Genomic DNA, 20,593 nt, shown 5'->3' with positions numbered 1-20,593 from the left:
CTGGTCTATTGATGGTGACAGTTTCACTGGGAGGAGGGATAATATGCCACTGAAGTCCCTTCCAATCAACACCAGAAAGGTTTTCTGTTTCCATATGAACCTCAGAACATAGCTTGTAAAAACAACCCCTCAGGTTCATACCAGTAGTTATAAGCAGAATTTAAGGACTCCAGTGGTGTGAAATAAGTTTCTAAAATATAGAAATATCTTTCATCTTATGACTTGTATTAACCATCATATGTTCAAAATTCTTTCCATTCCCTGGTTAAACAGGTAGAGCTGAAAAGAAGCATAGGGGACCTGAAGACATGCGCAATGTGTGGTTGCAGTGACCATAATGCTGAGGACAATCCACACCAGAGAGTTCCTAAGAGTTGTTTGCTGGGAGGCAGAGGGCATTGGAGCCTGCTAAGCACCTAACTTGTAAAAGACATGGGTCTGGATGTAAGATATAAACAGGTATTTCTTACAGCTCTGATTTTCTTGCAGCAACAGTTCTCATGATGTTTTGAAACAATTACAGAATTACAGTTGATACTCAAAAACAAGAGTAGGTGGATTTTCTTTTACTTTGGAGAAAGAAAAGGAGGAATTGGTAAACAGCAGTTCTGTAAAAACGTACTAACATTCACTGAGATGACAGCAGCAAGCAAAAGAACTTTCTTTTTATCAGCTTTGTAGGCTTAAGTCATACACAAAGGCAAGAAGAAAAATAAAGTCAACTCTGAACATTCATTTCCATTTGTGAGAAAGATGGAAAAAAATTGCACAGTTCCTAAGAGAATTAAGAACTCAAAGAATGCGAAAGCATATCTACAACCTCTCTGGTTAGTGGCCACAGATGAGAAGAAACTGTGGAGATCTCTGATTTCAAAACTCCAACGTGTGGATGCTCAAACCAGTAGAGGTGTGAGAGTCACTGCTGATTGAGGCGTGAGCCTGGAAGAAGCCCAGCCATGTTAGCTCTGCTACAGCCTTGTTAAGGCACTCTCCTGCACTTGGGCTGTCTCCCACACTGCTGATTCTCCCTGCTTGGTGTGCCATCACTTCAGGGATCAATGCAACTATCCTGAGCTCAAAATGTTTTGTCTGCATGGTCTAGATATGCCCAGCATTTTCAAGAACTAACAAAATCATCCTTACTAGCTGATATTTTTTTTGAAATATACGGACAAAAGTACACTGGTAAAAGTCATTAGACTCAAATTCTTTTTCTTCACAGAAGAGAAGAAGCAGAACCTGACTCAGACCTAAACCACTAATTCTGAAGTAGACTTATGTTGAAAGAATCTGTTATGGTTAAACATATTTATTAATGACAGAAAGTTTCTCATACATATCTCTTTTCACTCTTCAGGACAGCAAATTAGGTAATATAATTACAAGTGCAGCAAATATGGAAATAAAAACTGAACCAGATGTCACAAAACTTAAATGTTCAAAAGATTGATTTGATTTAGTGCTGTCATTAAATTAAGAGAAAAGGAGTCAGTCCTAAACAGTTGTAATTGTATTACATAATTTTGGATGCTTTGGGGTCACAGTAAAGAGGAGGTGGCTACTCCTGCCAGTAGTTGCTACATAAGCAAGATGACTTTTCACTAACTTTCTGGAGTTGTTTCCAGCAAAACATAGACTAGAGCTCTGTAATGTACTAAAAGGACATGAGGCTCAAAACCAGAATATTATGTTTCACTACTATGCAAAGGAAAATTTTTAGGATCAAATAAACAGGGAATAGTTTCTTGTTATGAATGTGATAATGTTAAGATGTGATAATGGTTCAAATTCCACACTTAAATAATGGTAAGACTGGATCCAGCCTCTGGGAGTGGCTTACAGTGAATAAAGTGCTATTAAATGTGAAAGAGGAAGGTAATTAATGGGCATATATGGCAAGTAGCAGTATATTTCTTTTTCTTCCAAACTTTAAATGTCATCGTTTGATATTTAGATTGCTGGAGCCACTGGGGGCTTCTCAAAGTTTCTAAAAAAGAAGCAAAAAATACAGGCTAAGAGCTAACTGCATATCCCAGCAATATGAATTAAGATTATTTTGAACTGTAATAGAGCACAATCTCATTCATTATCCTGATATTTAGTTGAAATAGAGTTTGAACCAGAAAGCAAGGTCAATCTTGTGAAGGTGCTGTAATGGAAATGGATAGTGTACAGCAGCCAGGATCATTTACATCAGTTTTCATCAAAATTTTAAACCCCTGTAAATTCTGAGTCCTTACAGTCTGACTTTTAAATTACACTGCCTGTCTTTAACACCTACAGGTGAAGGTTCCTACAAGTGGTTCCTGCATCTTCAGTTCTCTTCCCCAAGTAGGAGATTGTGTCCATCAATGTTAATGGTGTCTTTGCAGACACATTCAGCACTGGCAAGGTGTGAATTTTCTGGGAGTGTCAGGGAAGGCATTTCCTGCTCTGCTGTCAAAGAGGCAAAGCAATCTTCAAGAAACCTGAACACTGCTGTGGCTGAGTCCTGTACAACATTTCACCTCACCCATGGTGTATCATGAAAATACAACTCCTTTCCCAGAAGAACAAATCCCATGGAACAGCAGGTCTTTGGGAAGCCTGGCTGAAGGCACTCCCTAACACCTGGATATCTGCACAACACTGCCTAAAGGATGAACAGGAACTTCTGGTGTTCCACCTCAGCCAGCACAGTGGGTCCTCTCAGATTAGACCTGGTAGGAGTTTTCACAGAAGTAATTTAAAATTTGACTGCATAGTACACTATTAGCAGATAATTTTGCATCAAGGGGGAGGGCTATGACTAAATGGGTCATGACTGTGTAATAAAACACTGCATGTGGTACACAGGTGCTGAGCAAGAAAAATCAGAACTTCAGCATCTGCTGTGATTAGATAAGGGGAAGATTCTTACCAAATGCAAACTGTCTCATTCTTCCACACATTTATCTGACTATGATATTTACTCCAGTGAGGATCTATGCAGTGGAACATGCTTTCAAAGAGATTACAAATGAACTAGAAAAATGTTCTCAGGGAAGGGTGTCCTCTAATAGCAGCACAATCCAAATTCAGCCAAAAACGCCAGCCAGGTCCAGATGAACATTTCAGTAACAAGTATTAGAAACAAGTCAGAGTTGTGTATAGCAGCACACCAGGGACTAGTTTAAGGTCTGTGGCTGAGAGAAGGAACCTGCCACCATACTGCAGATGGTTTTTATTACAGGCTTCTTGTTGTTCATCAGAAGGCACTTAATAAAACAGATCAGCAAATAAAATAAGAACAGAGTTTACAGTTGTAGCACAAAACCAAATAAGCAGTAAAAAGCTCCAAGATACATTTTTTTTCAGTCCTGACTTCTTAAATGCAACAGGCAGAGCTCTGCACATTTCAGGCAGAAGGATTTCAGAGGAAGTCTGAAGCAAATCTTTGTCTGAAGGGTCTTCTGCCATTGCCATGGATAAGACCACGAACAGCTATGCATTTTGTCATATCGAATATTTTGAAAAGCTGCTGAGAATGTAACAAACCAAATTCTGCTTTTAGCAATATTCCAGATGACCCCACTGGCTATAGCAAACAAGCTTGGGGTGTTAATGACAGCAAATTTTAGTCAAAGGGATAAAGATTTCTTCCAAAAGGCAAAATGAAAATCAAGCTGCAATTGCATTTCTGTTATTCTTTCTACCCCAGCTACCTAGGGGCAAATATGTAGCTGAAATCTTATCACCCAAATCAGCTGATTAAGAATAACTTCAGTCTAAGCTGATGTAACTATATATGCCTAATTATTGCATTTCAAAATATTACTAGGAGGAAAATAAAAGCAGAGAAAAATTGACTGATGTGTTTTCACTACATTTCCTTAGTACTGTGTCAAAACAGAGGAGGTTTTGGGCAAGTCAAATACTCTCTTCTCAAGGTCCTTTCCAGTTCTCCTTTTTTCTCTCTCTCTGACACTGAGATTATGCAAGCTTCATGAAGTAAAGCACTTCATGATCTTCAGATAAAAAGTAATTTGGAGAGTAGATTATTATTTTAGACAAATAAATGCCATACTTTACGGCAAGGCAAAGATAATTTGACTGCTGTTGGAAGAAATGGAAAGTAGCAAGAGCAAGAGAGAGACTATAAGATTATTTAGAAAGACAAAAACTCATGCCCTCTGATTTAACAAATTTGTATTTGTCAGATATAATAATACTAACAGATTGTGGTCCATATGCTTTAATAGCAAAAGGTAGAGTTCCGCTTGCTGACAACAACTCTGGGGTATGGTTGATTTAATGCAAGTATGTAGCTGATTTAATGAAGTGCAAAAAAAGATAAGGAAAGTCTAGGAGATATTCCAATAAGAATGGAGCAGAATCATTTTTTTCCTGGCTCCAATTTCATACAAACAGGCAAGTCTCTTGGAGTATAACCATCACTAGCCATGACTATGGCATGTATTAATGATTACCTAGATTTTTGCTACCTTAGAAATTAAAAGGGAGGTCTAGTATGTAGACAGAATATGTTAAATTCATACAGAGGTCTGCTGAAACTAGGGACATGCTTTAATACAATTCCCCTCACCTTCCAGGCCTTTTAGCAAAAGAATTATACTAATAGATTCTGACTCTGTGACTGAATAGAACCCTAAGTAGCTGTGTTACTGGATACTGCACAAGCAAAGACAAAAAAAAAATTTATTTTCTACTTCCCACTGGTGACCAATGTCAGACCATTTCCTTGGATGCAGGGCTTCAGCACACGTCTCAACTGCTCTGAATGCAAACACTGAAAATAACAAGTATCCCATTTTCCTCCTCCTCTCCTTAGCTTTTCTATCTGAGCTGATATGATATGTTATGGAATACCCCTTTGGTTAATTTGGGACTAGCTGTGTCCCCTGCCAGGATCTTGCCCATTCCCAGCCCCTTGATGGGAATGTTAGAGAGACAGCACTGATGCTGTGCCAGCACTGCTCAGCAGCAGCCGCAACACTGCTGTGTTATCCACAACTTTCTAGCTACCTATGCAAAGCACAGCACTATGGGGGCTGCCATGGGGAAAATTAGTTCCATGTCAGCCATTCCCATTAAACTGGCAATTTACACATACAGCTGGTGGGGCAGGAAAGGATTTTAACATGAGAAGACTTCTGGGAGCAAGAAGAGTTAATGTAAGAGCCTTCAAGAGATAAACAGAGATTCATGTATTCAGTTCATCTTTGTTTTAACTGCAAACAAGCCCTCTTCCCACTGAACACTTTTATTGTGTGTGAACATTTTGAGTCCATCAGCCCAGAAACAGCTGTACCTCCAAGCTGCATCCCCACAGCACAGACACCACAGGCACAGATCATTTCGCCAGATTTCAGAAGCTTAATCCAGTTGCCCGCATCTGGGTATCTTGTGACATTGGGGTGACTTAACACATTCTACCTGGCCTGCAACTGCCAGCCTTAAAGGATATGGGCATCTGTGTACATTGTAAATACCCCATGGCACCTCAAAGTCACCAGGTAAGTATACACATCATAGATTTCTCAAGCCAATAAAATGAATTCCAGTAAAGAGACAGGTCACCAGTGAGCCATGAGAGTGACTTTGGTTGCTGTGTCCATAATTGTACAAGTTACACATCTGAGCTCTCTCGCTGAGCTGAGGAGTCTGAACAAATGTAACACTGACTAAAGGTGCATGCCAAAAATAATAGAGCTAGTGGGAGATATTCATCACTGCAAGCTTAAAGCCAGTTTCAGTAAACGTTCTTTTGTTTTCACTCATTAATTTAACCATATAGCCAGTTAATATCTAGTGCAAATACAGGCTATAGCCGTCATTTGCCATGGAGGAATTTGGGGCAAGGCATCTGGGGACAAGTCCATCTTCTCAGTGACATAATTCTAAAATGCTGTTGTGAAATTATTTTTCCCTTGTCAGCAAAGAGCAGCGAATTAATAGCTGTGTTAAAAGAGTAGCTGCATGTTTCTGAAAAATTAAATAGCCAACCCTCAAGCTGACAAATCAGCTTAGTGATGTACTGCAAAAGGTGCAAACAGCAGCAGGGGCAGCTTTCAGAAACTGAATCCCAAGCGATACAAGGAGAATAGGCCAACATGACAGTGTCTGTCTGCTTAGAGACTCAAATCTTCTATTTCTCTGGAAAAAATAAAACAGAACTCAGAGCAAATAGGTGTATCATGAATTGAGATTTTGTTCTCTCAAATGGGGGTTGACATTGTCATCAAAGCTTGCTCATGGGATTACAGTGGGGCAACAACCTGTTCTTATTTTTATTTTTAATTTTACATTTATTTTTAACTTTACCTTTATTTTTGCTTTAATTAAGCATGGAAAAAGCAAATAAGACATTTCGACCTGTGATATTATAAACAAAAAGTCATTGTGGAAGTTTTATAAAGAAGTATCAATATAAATCTACACAATAATGAAGTGAATTAATACAGCAACTAAAGACCATCAAGTTGAATAACTGCGGACAACTGACTTTATTAATTATGAAAAGATCTGAAAATTCCATAGTTTGGAGTTGGACTCTTAGCAAAATACAGTCTTCCTTGTCTCACCTGAGAATTTTAGCAGGAATGCAAGAGCCTGTTTTCCTACTCAGACTGATCTGTCTGCAATGATACCTTTTGTCAACGTGTTGCCTTGGAAAACAAACGTCTTTAGAAATATATATGGAATATTTTCCCATGACAACTACTAATCACCCACATGATGTGCCACTATTAAAGAGGAAATCCAGTCCTGTCCCAATTAAAGATCATTTCAGGGTTAATATTATATTCCAAGCCTTTCACGTAGTACCAAGGCCAGAGAGAAACAGATTATGGACCCTTTGTGCATGTGGGAAACTCCCGTGAGACACTCTGTTTATGTTTTATGCATATTTTTTATATCATTAGTTCTCTAATCAGTTTACAAACAAACACTCCTAACACAATTCATTCTCACAAAGCAGAAGCATTTAATAATACAGGATATTTCTATTCTGTTCCTACATCTGGGATAATAGCTTTTAATTATGTCATTTCCTGCTCTGAAATCTTTTAAGTAGTATCACTGTGGTTACACTCACCTTGAAATGCAGACTCCTATTAGAGTTTTCATGCCTTGAGAGGCCTCCCAGAAACAGAGACTAGACAGGAGTAAGGTAATAAGGTAGTTATTTATTTGAAAGGCCTTCAAAGGTACACTCTGGGGAGCCAGAGGCTACTGCCAAGATGGACCTTAAGATGGATGACAGGTCACGAGTTCTTCACACTTTTATAGGTTTGGTTCATTTGCATATCAGGGTTAATTCTCCAATTAAAGCTTCAGTTTAATGATGTAATTCCCCTCCGCTTGCCCCCCCCACAAAGGCTTTTGGTTTATACTTCTTGGGCCTAGGATGGTCAGGGTGTCCTTGGAGAGCAGGCCTGGGGAGGCTTTGTTATGTCTGCCTAGCACGAGAGAGCAGAAGTTAACAGGCTACAAGAAACTTCAGAGTTACACACTAGGCAGTACAGGATTTGAAAAATATAAAAGTTACAACCTAAGGCATCAGTTTGAGCAGAAACATGAATATTGTGGCAGCTGTACAGTGTGATACCTATGAAGTGTATGAGGCAGGAGTATTACACAATACGCTCTAAAAGTGTGTGCATCTGTGTGTGTGTCTGTGTGTGGGTGTGCATCTGTGTTTGAAATCCCAACAGTACATGAAAGAATATGGGAAAGATTGGCCTAGTTATATCTAACATTACTTGTACTTGCAAGAATGCTATAAAAAGGTACTGCCTCTTAAATCATAGCCAGGGCCATACCAAGAGGGCTACCCAGCCTGGCACCATGCCTGTGAAAGGCCAGTAAGTAGGCACAACAGGAATATAAAATCATGACAAATAACAAGTTATCCTTCCCCTGGTGTGTCCTCCCACTTCAGTTTGGAGACTTTTCAGAGCAAGAGGTTTCTGCTGTTCCTTTATGCTTTAAAGCAGTGGAGAGGGAAGTCTTCTTTCATTCCTGAGTATGTTTTCACTCAAATCCCAATCACTTCTTGTTCTTTTTATGCCATTTATATTTTTATATATCTACAATAGTCATCTCTATTCCAAACTAGAAGCTACTTGTCAATTCTATCTCTTTTTATAGCCATGCTATTTTAAAGCCCTGATTATACTTGCCATCCTTCTCTGATTAGCTTACACTGGCATATGCAGAAGCAAATTATGCTTTTGATAGCCTTGTGGTTAACACACTGATAAGGTTGTCCATAACTGAGAAATCAACCCCACACACATATCCCAGTTCCCACGTGGTTTCCAAGGCAGAGATTTACAGCGACTTGAGTAAGAATGATAGGAAAAATAGTCCTTAATTTCTCCCTTGCTCAGTCATTCCCTTCCAAAAAGACTTATCCAAGATCCATGGTCAGGTCCTTGACCCCTCCCCACCCAAAATGTCCAGATATAGAAATTTTTGTTTCTATTGGTCAGAATTGCCAAAACTGTAAGACTTGAGAAAGAAACTCGTAAAACCAACATCGAGAGCAAAAGACAGTGGCAGGTTTGGCAACCAGTGTGCCATCCTGCCAGCCAGAGGCACTCTCAGTTTGAAAGCAGAGGTCAGTACTAATTCATTCCATTTCAAAGGCTTGCTGGTCTTTTCTTCCTTTTCAAAGTGTACATGTTTGTGCTTGACCAGTCTAGTCATGGCTCACGTGATGTGAACAGTGGGCAAACCTTGAAGTCCTCTCTTTGTGCAATTGCCTCGATCCACTGTCCCTTCCATGTGTTATGTCTTTGGAAAAAGAGACATGCTGGGAAAGCACAGCAGCATCCAATTCCTGAGGGCACATAAAATGGCAACAATGATTACTGGTTTAAGTAAATATAGCAACAGCGGTGGCAATGGAATCTATTCCTACAGTGAATAAAATTTAACATCCACTTTCAGACACTTCCTGTTATCCATCAATTACTGCATCAGCAGGAAATAGCATACTCAGGAGGAGCCACCTGGGTAATTGCACGGCAGGTAGTTAAAGGAGTAGGCAAGTCAGATGGTTAAAATTTAAAGGAGATCAAACAATTTGTGTTTGAAAATCTCTGATTTTAGTGAGGACCATGTTATTAAAAATTTTAAAAAATTATTTCTGCTTCTCAGTCAGAATTTATGTAGCACATAGCTGCATGAAAACAGGAAGAAGAAAGATCAGGGGGATCTGTTCTGTCAGTTCCAATATCAGGCTCTTATCTGTAGACCTTTTCTCGAAGCACAACAGTGAGTCACTGATAGCAAAGTGATGGTATTTCCCATTATTTCCCTTTTGCAGCTATCTCTGGCTGATGTTAAGTTTTATCCTGATACTTTCTGACATTTTTTAATCAATTTAACCATCTTAAATATTTGTTTAGGTTCCTATCGAATGAAAAGAATAAATATGTATTTCAACCACAGCCTGAGATTAATTCTTTGCTGGTCTTACACAGAAGACAGTGCAGTTCTGTAGTGGATTTAGTGACATCCACTAGCTGATGTGGTTAGATGGATAAAACTCCCAGTGAGCATCATACTAGGAAGCCCTTTATTGAACAGATATATTCTTCCCATCCAATATAAAGGCAAAACAAGGAAGAAAAATTAAGACAGAGAGAGTACCAATATAAATTTGAGAAAGCAACATTAAGAGAGAAGTATCAATTTCCTTTTCAATAAAATGATGGCTGTTGAAGCTAGGAAAGGAAGATGTGATAGGTTCTGGCTACTCAGGTTGCACAACCTAATACCTAGAGAAACTGGTATCATACCTGGACATCAAATGTCCTGCTGTCTCCTAGGCAAAATTTAAGTGTGCCAAAAATGCTATTATTTTCAAAGAAGTCAAAGAATGGCTACAAGATCCTACTTCCCAGAACATGTTGTCTTCTGCCAAACCCCACATAACTACAACTCTGACTTGATGAATTTAATTTTGACTTAATTTTTAAGGGAGTTTCAAAGGGAGTTCTGTGCTTACTGTGTTTAGAACAATGCAAGAAGGAGTTCTTCTAACCCTGGGACAAAAAAATAATGCAGAGAAAAAGAAAGGAAATGGATCTGTACAACCAAAATTCAAATAGTAAATGACAAAAGCACCTCCTTGGCCCCCATCACATTCTCTGTCTTATGTCTGCTGTTCATTTAAAAAAAAATTGGTTATGAAAGCTTCTTATGAAATTTTTTATAGATATTTTTAAAATAGAAATTGTTAGGTACATTCAAGTAATGACTGTCAGACCTCCTTACATGATAGTAATAAAAATATTTTTATTACTCATCATTTACATACATATTTTACCCAATATAATCATTCCTAGCAACTATTTGAATTTCAGGCTATTTTCTCTAGCATGATAATTTCCCCCAAGTTACTCACTTTGCTACTTCCTTTTCTGATGGCTCCTTCTCTGTTTTCACTGAAGCTTTAAAAGCTGTGCAGTCCATCAGCTTCTGGCTGTCCACATCAGCAAAAACCTTAGTTCATTTCCCACAGTTAAGGCCAGGTAACATCATCTGTGCTTTTACATAATATTTTCATATTAGCAATGTTAATATTGCTCTAGCTGTGTTCCTCCTTGACGGATATGAAATGAATGCTCAGAAATTCGTATTGTGTGGTAGGTCTGAGGAATCCATTAATCCCACTTAAAAGCCATATTACAAAGAGGATGCACAGAGCACACTGTGGAGAAAGGGACTTAAGGCTCTGACAGCAACACACTGTTACCTATACCTTCCCTATGCAGGTATAGTATGGCTTCCCTTATCCAAATTCCAGTAGCTGCATCAGTGCACTAGACAATGCCCTGTAGTGTTTAAGCACAGAGAACTTGTGCAGTATTTTATGCTTTTAAGTGATGAAAAGGGGAAAAAAAAGGGACCAGGCCTTGCTCGACCTTCTTGGACCTGCTCACTTTGAAGCACACAGTGTGGTTGCTTGTCCTGGCCAGGAGCTCTCCTTCAGTGCTCAGCAGACTCTCTATCTCATGCAGCTGTTCCTTCAGGCACAGCCTGTTATGGACAACCATGGAGCCACCATGTTGAGGACATGAAAACTACTTGCAGGACTCCTTTTACTGTTATCCTGATGTATTTCTCCCAGGTAAGGAAACTTAAAAGTGAAGAAAATTGTGTTACCCATTTTGAATACTTCCCTGCTTCACTCAGATGGACTAAGAAAAAAAGTATCCCAGTAGATAAAAATGTGTCCCAGAGTGAAATTCTGGCCCAGGCAAAGCCATTGGCAAAATCTCAACACATTCAATCTGACACATGGTTCTATTCTGGACTTTATATACATGGTAAATGGAAATTTAATTATACCTTTATGCACTGCTACAATCCACTATTTATCTGCTCTGAACTATTGACCTTCTTCGGTCATGCCTCAAGCATCAAGGGTCTGTTTGTTCGATTTAATTGCCCACAGGCAAGTAAGTCCGATGTGTTCTTCTTCGCCTTGATGATGCGAGTGCTGTTAATTGAGAGTGATTACAGCACAAACCATGTTACTGGGGGAGCTGGAAAAGTCAGGCCAATATGTGTAGTTCTGGGAGATGATGAGAACCTTTCAGCTTTTAAGGAATCGATGCAAGTTGAAAAGCTGAAAGGTATGGGTATGTTCAGGAAGTGAGCATACGGTGATCACACTCCTGGAGGGAGGCAAGGAGATGTCCTTCATGTCCAGCTAGACATGTCCTCTGTGCATTTCCCTAAAGACATGTCTTTTCTTCATGATACCCTTATTAAGGAGTGACAAGGTAGTGTTGTTTTTCACAAATGAATGTTTGCATTCAGCAGCATGCTCCTGAATTTCTGTTTTATCAGGTTGCAAGTAATTACCATGCGTCGCATCACCTGGAGTGCCATTATGCAAATTTGCATATGGCTTGAATACTCTGCTTAGGCAAATATTTATCATCCTTTAAAGCTTCTCTTGGAAAAGAATGTCATACCTTCTGTTCTCTCTTATCACTTCACATGTACCATGATTCAATAAGAATTCGCAGCTGAAGGGAAGGTCTGTGGAAAAAGGCTTGGTGCCTGCAGAGAAATTTCTTTCAGAATTCTGGAAGAATAAGACAAAGGGAAAAATTGTAAGTAAATAGCATATAAAAAGAAACATATATCTTGATGGTCCACCTTGTTCAGAAGTAATTTTATTCTCTTGTCCCAGGTTCTATTCTGTATACTCTCCTCCTGGGCCTGACTTGAAGGGTTCAGTAACCATTGCAGGCATGTTATTACAGTGAAAGTCTTTCTCTCATCAGGGTTGCTGGAAAGTTTGCTACCATCTCTCATTTGCTCTCTCACTGAATGTTCATAGAATAAAATACATAATAAAAAGTCTGTAAGAATAATGAGCAAGAAAAATATGCTCTTAATCAGGTTTCCTTGTGAGGTATTAAGGATTATCTGCCTAAGAAGTGAATGAGGACTAGCAATGATACTTCTGCCCAAAAATTAAGTTGGTACACTACTGCCTCATTTAAATTTCTGGACCACAACTCTAATTTAGAGATCCAAGCAAGCCACACTGACAAATGCAAGTATGAACTTGGTTTTGACGGAAAGAAAAGGAGCAAGGTGAGAGCGTTCTCTGCTATAGAACTTTGGGTTTAGGCAAGTGTCAAACCTCACTTGAGACCCAGGCATGTTTACAAAGTGCAGGCATTTATAAACTCCCAGTCTTGGCTTTTTCAGAAAAAAAAATGGAGGAGGAGGAGGGGAGGGAGACAGAAAGGAGACAGAACAGACAGTAGACACAGACTAGGCCTGCTTGGTGTTCCCTCTCCATGCGTGGTGCTTGTGGGGTCTGGAAAGAGTCAGAAAAGCTTTCCATACCACAGGGATGAGCTGCTACATCTGGAACTGGAGTCTTGTAAACATTCCTGTTGATTGGGCAGAGAAAGACCAAATGTTGTTGTGGTGAATGTTTGTTGCATTCACCACTGTTTCATCCAGCCAGACGTCATTTCACCCATCCAGAATAAACAAATTGCTGCAGGCCTTGTCTATCTGCTCTTCTTGCAGGTGTTGGCACTTCTCATGAGGTCTCAGAAGGCAGCAGCACAGCACCATTGCATCAGTTGAGTACCCTAAACCCCGTTGTCATTGGAGGACCCCACTCACATCGTGGAGCTGAAATGCCTGTTCTGTTTAATTGCACAAGCTGAATGTATGACAGGTATTTTTTCCCCCAGTCTTGCTTACTCTTTCTTAGAGAGCACTACAAAAGATACATGTTGCCTTCCCAAAGACACAGCATAATAGCATCTGATTATTGAAGGACCAGCAATCAAGAAACGGGAAGAAAACAGAGCATTTTGTTTTAAATTATAAAAAGAAACTAGCTTGACTTTATGTAAGTCAGGCTGATCTGGTACAAAAATAGGTAGATAAACCAGGGAAGGATATTTTGCCTCATAAGAAGGAAACTTAAAATCCCTTGAGTGCCCGGCAATCTTGATTCTGTCAGCTGAAGAAAGAGATACGTAGATATACACATCCAGGTAACAATTTGAGATGCCTTGGAAGAAAAGGTGGTGGTAAAATCTTTGCTAAGCAGAAATTAGTAAAATAACGATTTGTTCTTTTTCTTACCTGTTTTTTCCTTAATTGTCTTCTTTGTCATGTGAAATTTACAACCCAAGTTGAACCAGAACATAGCAGTACATGGTTAATGGCTCACATAAATCAGGTAAATTAGCTATTTTTACCATTTTTCTTCCTGAAAGCTTTAAGACCAATTTGTGTTGCCTTCTCAGTTGAAAGAAAAATGTCTGTGCCTGTGTGTTGATAATGTGGGAGCTGCAGGAACTGTTGTATTAAACTAGCTGTTTCTTAACATATGATTTTCTTAAAACTGTCCATGTTCACCTGCTTTAGAACTACTCAGTCCTGCTTCCTCTTAGTACTGGGATATGTTCAGAGCTATACCCTCAGTATAAAAGAACTTTAAAACAATATCATACTCTTAAGTCTCTAACTACAATCTCTATGAAAATGCTACAAAACACTTTCAAGCATGGTGTAGCGGGTTTGGTTTGAAATCGGGCAGAAACACCAATTTAGTGTAGTGGTCTGGTCCAAAATACTCATTACTGTTTACCTTCTGTGAGATAAGAATTAGGAGAAAAGCAAAGCAGGCACAAAACTTGAAAGAATATAAAGAAGTTTATTAATAAACCTAAAATAAGGAAAAAGAAAAGAGAAAAAAAAACATACCACACCTTCAGAACACTTCTCCTCCCCCCACCTTCCTCCCTTCTCCCACTGACAATGTAAAAAGACAACCCTTGAGATGTTCAGTCTGTTTACCACTTCCGTAATAGCCTTGTTCAGTTCATTTAGGAAGAGGAGTCTCTCTTGCTCATGCTATGGAGAAATTATCACAACGAGACAGCCGCCCGGGTTGGTTCTCTGCTCGCATCATGTGAGAGTCCCCCTCCCACGACTTGCAGCTTTTCCCACAACTGCTTTCGAGGGTCCAATCTTGAGCCAATGGGGTGCCATTTTAAGGTTGAGCCGTTCAGAAACAAAAGTTCTCTTCACCCATCTCTGGGAGCATCTTCATCTCTAGGAATAGAGGCCCTCCTCCTTCCCTGGGAGCAAAGGGTCTTCCTCATCTTCATCTCTAGAACTATCTCTGGGAGCACCTTTAGGAACTGAGGTCTTCTCCTTTCCATTTGGAGCAAAAGTCCTCATCGCTTCCATCTCTCCCTGTTCAAACTTCTCATCAAATTACAGCTGCTTCAACATCTGCCTATCTCAGTGCAGGTGCTTTTGCTCACAAGTACAAGTTCAATGCTCCACCCCCCATGCCTTCATGAAATTACAATGAGTACTCTGACATATCATAGCTTCACAACAGAATTTCAGCTTTAAGCATCTCCTCTTTCTTCTCCCTCAGGTTTTCAGCTCTTCACAGCACCAAAAGGGTTAATCTCACCTCAGTCTTGCAGCTGGAATTTCGCTTATCGCTGGTGGTCACATGATCTCTGCCAGACAACAGGGCAGCTTCAGCTGAATCTTGGCCGCACTGGAGAGGGGGAGCCCGGCTGCTCTGTCTGCATGTAGCAGGGCTAGGGGGCGGGGGTGGGGGGGCCGCAGGTGGAACAGGGCCCATTGGCTCCAGGATGGCCGTGGCCCCGCAGCCACCTGTCCCAGCGCCAGAAATGAGACAGAGACCTGCCTGGGGTTTGTCTATTCTTAAGTGTGGATCACAGAGGCGGTCAAAATTTTAAGTGGCTTAAGAAATTGTCCATATTCAAGCTGGCCAGCTGATAGGTTCTGTCAGGTCATAGAAGAGCTGTAAGCACCTCTTTGCAAGAAAATCACTTCTGGGACTCTGCTTTGCTAACCCATGACACATGGCAAAGTATTATTGTTTCCTTCATTTTGGAGATGCCTAGTTTCAGAAACCTTAAAAAGACCCTGGTTTTCAGAGAGAAGACACTGACCTTGATATCACAAGGGACAATATCTTCCTTTGTTTTTAGTTGCTGAGTGATTTGACCATGATCATACAAAATAAATCAATATTATCTTTTAGACTACTAAATGTTCATGATCAAACCAGGACCTGAACCCTGACTAGAGAGTGGCAAATAACTATTATAATCACTGAGCAGCCTTTCATTTTACACTGGAGTTAAACTGCTAAATCTTAGTTAAAGCAAATCCTGCTTTGCTTTTTGTACTCCATGCCCTTCATTTACTTCAGATGGCTTGAAAGTCTAGTTAGTAAACAATGCTCTGAGGAACAGAAGTTACCTTGTCCAGCCCAGAAGTAACTAACATGTAGTATGGATCGTCAGGGCATTGCACTTGCAGGGACAGCCTGAGTATTCCTGCATCCAACAAACCCCCCACATAGATTTTCCCACTTACTGCTTCAAAGCATATAACATTTTGCTTCACTTAGCACTTCTGATGTTATTCCAATAATGTTGAATGGACTTGAGCAGCAAGGAGGAAATTTTAATGATGTCATAAATACAGCCGGCAGAATCTTGCACTTTCCCGGTAGACACAATACGAGTGTTTTGTGATACAGCTGAAGAGCTAATGCTGTCCATAGGTTTGGTAACCACTGTGAGAGAGTAACACTTCAGCCAGCTCAATAGCATTCCCCGCAGCCAAAGAGAAAGGACTGAGGCTTTGGAGTCCCCCCAGCCTGCTCATCCGTTGGCAGGCTCTCCCCACTACAAACTGCATGAATCACAGATGAACAGCAAGAATGGGTACCTAGGGTGGGTAATCTGTGAACTTCTGCAGAAGGTTTAAATACATCATATGTACAAAAAAAGACCTAGCCTCTGCAGGGCACCAAGGTTGGTATTCCTATGACACTCTTTCTCTAGGAGCATGAAGGCAACCATTCCCCAAAGATGAGAGCTGGAATGCAAAGTTGTTGTACTGTCACACTGTGTACCCCCCAGCACAGACAAAGCTGCTATGCAGTTCTTGTTTTGGTATCAGTTTATCGTTTCATCACTCTTGGAAGGTTGGCTGCTGTATCAGGTGCAATTTCTCTTGACAGACAGAAACACAGTTATGAAACACCACCTATCACCATCACATACTCTCAATTAAGAGAACTGGGCCTGGGGGCAATAACAAGTCTGGAATTATTTCACAACTTGATTTTACTCCAGGAAATAAATATTCCGTTCTGCTATTCTTTTGTTCTTCATGAAAATGTGGATTTTCATTTCAAAATTAACAGAATAAAGAAGACAATCAGTTTCACAGTATAAAGCTAAATTGCTAATGTGTTGCACTTTTACATTTTGCAGCATGCCAGTGATCTTTTCTGTTGGGAACTGGATTATATAGCATATACTTAATAAATAAATTTCCATGAATCTAAATTCCTTGTTTCATTCCACCTTCTACTTAATTTCTCTGAATAAATTAACTCTTGTTCACTCAAGCAAAAGTGGTTGTAAAGCACACAGCATGTTTATGAGACCACATTGTACACAGTCAAAGCTCTTCCTTCCCTTTCTCTTTCCTTCCCTCCACACACGACTCAGGAGGAGAAAACAATGTTCCACCACAAAAGTTGTTGAAAGGACATAAACTTTACAGGGAAAGTGAGTATGGACATGCAACTTTGGGATATAATGTTTCAGATTCGCCATCAAGTTCCAGTCTAGGACTATCCAACCTTTTGCCAGGTAAAATACAATTTTCAACCACTTCTCTCTGTACGGTGGAAAACACTTTATCTTCAAGCTCTCCCTAATATTCAGTGAAGAGCCATCATCTAAACATAGAAGACCCGTTTACTTCCATCCACTGACTGTCAGTGACACCCTAAGCATCTGCTGGGCCTTTGATCTGATGAGCAGTCAGAACAAGGTAGCTTCCTTAGCAATGAAGAGCGGCCATTTATCAACAATGAACATATTAAATAGAAATGCATGTAAAAATAATACAATTAATGTTTTCAGAAGACAAGATTCCTGTCAATCTCTGATTATCAAAATATTGTCCAGCCTTACCCATGGGCAAAGCACTGGAGTAGAACTGTGCTGCCAACATCTGCATCTTTGCATGATGCCAACATGCAGAACCATGCTCTGAGAGGCAACACACAGGCCCATGATCAAGCCCCGAGGCTCTCAGGTGCAGAGGCACTTGGGGAGCACAAGCCTGCTACATGGGATCCTGTTGAGCTGTTTTGAAAACAGCTGAATGTAGTGCAGGCATTGGTTGCCAAGCATTTCTGTTTGGTTTGCCAGCTACTCGTATGCTTACTGGAAGGTGCACACCATTAAACACATCCTCATAGCCTCTATATTCCCACCTGGTGTTCCTGTATTTTGAGTTGCCCAAAGCTGATTTGTCCAATCTAGGCCACTATTCCTCTTCTTTTTTGACCTGGGACATCCTCCAAGCTGACACAGGGTAACTGGCTGATATTTCTCCTTGATGTCTGAAAAGTGAAAATGGACCATGGGAGACTGGTTAATGCAAACAACAGGGCAGAGATTATGGAATGCAATTTCTGTTTGAGCCTTGTAATAAAGTCAGGTTCCTGTTATCTTCAGAAAGGCAACAGAAATTTCTACAGAAGAGTAGTGCTAACTGGTTCTGGGGGCTCTTCTTAGTAAGGACACTCAAGCCTTGTACCAGACAAGGCATCTCTGGTGTGCTACTACAGCAAAGTATTTCTCATCCTTCAGAACCCAGAAAGAATATTTAGTGCTGGGCTAGCTCAGACAAATATGATTTTCATTGTGTGAGAAATGGCAGCATTTTGAAATTAATTTCTGCATTGAATTAGATTGTTTATGAATACTAAAATCTATGGGAAGAAGAATGCCTCTGCTAAAAATGGGAAATGCCACTAAAACTGTTGGCATTTTCAATAGAAAAGAAAGTATTCCATTTGCTGAAAGAAAATCAATTTTAACCTGACAAATGGATGCTGTGTTCTTGTGACTTACTCACTTATGAAATGTAGGCTCCAATTTTCACCTTTCTGTTTTCATCATCAGATTTGTTAGTTAAATAATAAAAAGTAAGATTTGGTCTGAGAAGTTATTTACCTGTGTTGAAAAAAATCATATTTTCTGAAGGGAATTGTCCTGCATCACTAGCTTTAAGAAGCATTGACCACAGCATGTGGCACGTGTGGTGTGTCCATGCACATCTCCACGCAGATGCACCCCATTTTTTCCTTGAGACCCGAATAAAATCTCCAATTCTTAGAAAAACAGGCTTTAACTTCCGTTGTGTGAGGCTCCCAGCAGTGTCTCTCCACCTCACTGCAGCAGATTTACTGCTTGTGTTAAGCTTTGTTGTTCTGCAGTATGTATGCACTTGCAAAGTTAATTCTGACTACTGAGAGACTACCGGAGCCCCAATTTAAGCATGGGAAATATAGCTGGAATTGGAAATGCTTCTGAAAGCACAGTGAACTCCTGAAGTGTGCCTACTGTTTCTGCAAATTACATCTGCCTGGGAGATGCAATGTTATATGCTTTGGGATTTGTTTTATTTGGCTTCTTGTTTGTGTAAGGCTAAGAGCATAAGCAAAATCAAATCAAAGTAACTGAAAAGTTCAACTGTGAAATAATAAGCAAAGGAGAAACATTTCTTTCTCTTTGTCTCCAGGTGGAGGGTTATTGCAATCCAGATAATAATTTTCTTAACTTCTTCACTCTTCTTTGCACAAAGAGAGCAAGCACAGGCTTCACAAGATACAACCTCTCTCCTGCCCCAGAAGAAAAAATAAAAGAAAGAACCCCTCTTTCCTCTAAACGCAAAAGCTACAGGAAGCACTTTGTATTCAGATTTGCCCTTGGCTTTTTCAAAGAAGATTTTGTCAATTTAAATTCTCTTCATGCCCCTCCATAGTTAACTTTCTCCTGTTTTCTCAAGCTACCCACTCACCATTAGCATGATGGGAATATTTTTCAAATGTCAGCCTTTACCCTGAGTCACCACACTCCCAAAACATCTTGACTGTGGCGCTGGATGCAGAACACAGAGTGTTTTGATTAGGTTCCATCTTAAAAATCTGATATGGGCAACAGTTTTTACACTATCTCATAATGCGAAAACAAAATGAAAGACTGAAATTAATAGGCTATGGAGAATTGCATCAGCTGCATGAGAGATAGGCTGGCACTGCAGAGTGCTATATTTAACCTTCAGGCTCTGGAAGCATGAAAGCATGCTGACCACAGACAGCAGAGCTAATGGTTATTTTCGTACTGCTGTTTATCATCACTGCTCACAGTGTAGGTGCAATAGTTTATAATACATCAAAGGCTTAAACTGAGTGAATGGATTAGTGAATTAGGAAGCAGGTGATAATAGCCTGGAGTTCTACAGCAAGACAGTAAAAATGTTTAGTACATACCTGCCTCCCTCCTTCAGCCTGACCAGCTGTGGTCTCAGGTTGTGGCAGCTCCAAGATAGAGCTTGTTTCAAATGTACATCCATGGGGTGACACAGAAACACATTGCTTTTCACAGTTGTGGCACTTAAGCAGGAAGCGATAGAGATTTGTCAGAGTCATGAGAAGGCAGAACACTGTAGAGGAGGTCATATGGATTATTGTCAACACTTTCGCAAGCACGTAACATGCTGCTCCCCACTGAACAGACACCATTTTGTGAGGCTGGAAGAAAGAAAAAAATAACAGCACCATCTCAGAGCCACAGTCTGAGAAAAAAAGTAAAGTGTTATTAACAAAACAAAACTAACACAGGCTGTGCTAAAAAAGGACTTTTTTAGGTCACATCAGCAAGACAGAACATGCCAAAGGTTACAGATGAGGCTTATCTCTATACAAGATAACTGCAGAGGTTCACAGATCCATGAAGTATGTCCCTTGTCAGTGCTGGGGACCTAAGAATGACTGGTAAAGACTATTCATTTCTGCTTTATACTGCTTTTTCTTTTTTTCAGACCAAAGCCGCCTTTCTAAGGAATATACTTAAAATCATACAGATTAATTCAAGTTTTCTTATTCAAATGCCTCACATGATAAATGAGTGTTGTTCATTGGTTTGAAAAATCTTTTCATGAGAAGCAAAACATTCAGTTT

The 20,593-nt window shown here is 40.0% G+C and overlaps 1 long non-coding RNA gene across 1 annotated transcript; it reads right to left on the bottom strand.

Moving 5' to 3' along the window:
- Nucleotides 1-7,456: 7,456 nt before the first annotated feature.
- LOC125322247 lies at nucleotides 7,457-20,079 on the bottom strand. Its single transcript, XR_007201901.1, has 5 exons — nucleotides 19,904-20,079; nucleotides 19,432-19,511; nucleotides 17,840-17,968; nucleotides 11,979-12,091; nucleotides 7,457-8,827 (listed from the first exon to the last, which is right to left on the bottom strand). It is a non-coding gene; the product is annotated as an uncharacterized LOC125322247 (long non-coding RNA).
- Between the last annotated feature and the right edge of the window lie 514 nt (nucleotides 20,080-20,593).

Source organism: Corvus hawaiiensis, chromosome 2, assembly GCF_020740725.1.
Source record: "Corvus hawaiiensis isolate bCorHaw1 chromosome 2, bCorHaw1.pri.cur, whole genome shotgun sequence".
Classification (NCBI taxonomy): Eukaryota; Metazoa; Chordata; class Aves; order Passeriformes; family Corvidae; genus Corvus; species Corvus hawaiiensis.
The sequence above is the reverse complement of the archived record's forward strand: the minus strand, read 5'-3'. Positions and strand labels throughout refer to the sequence as shown.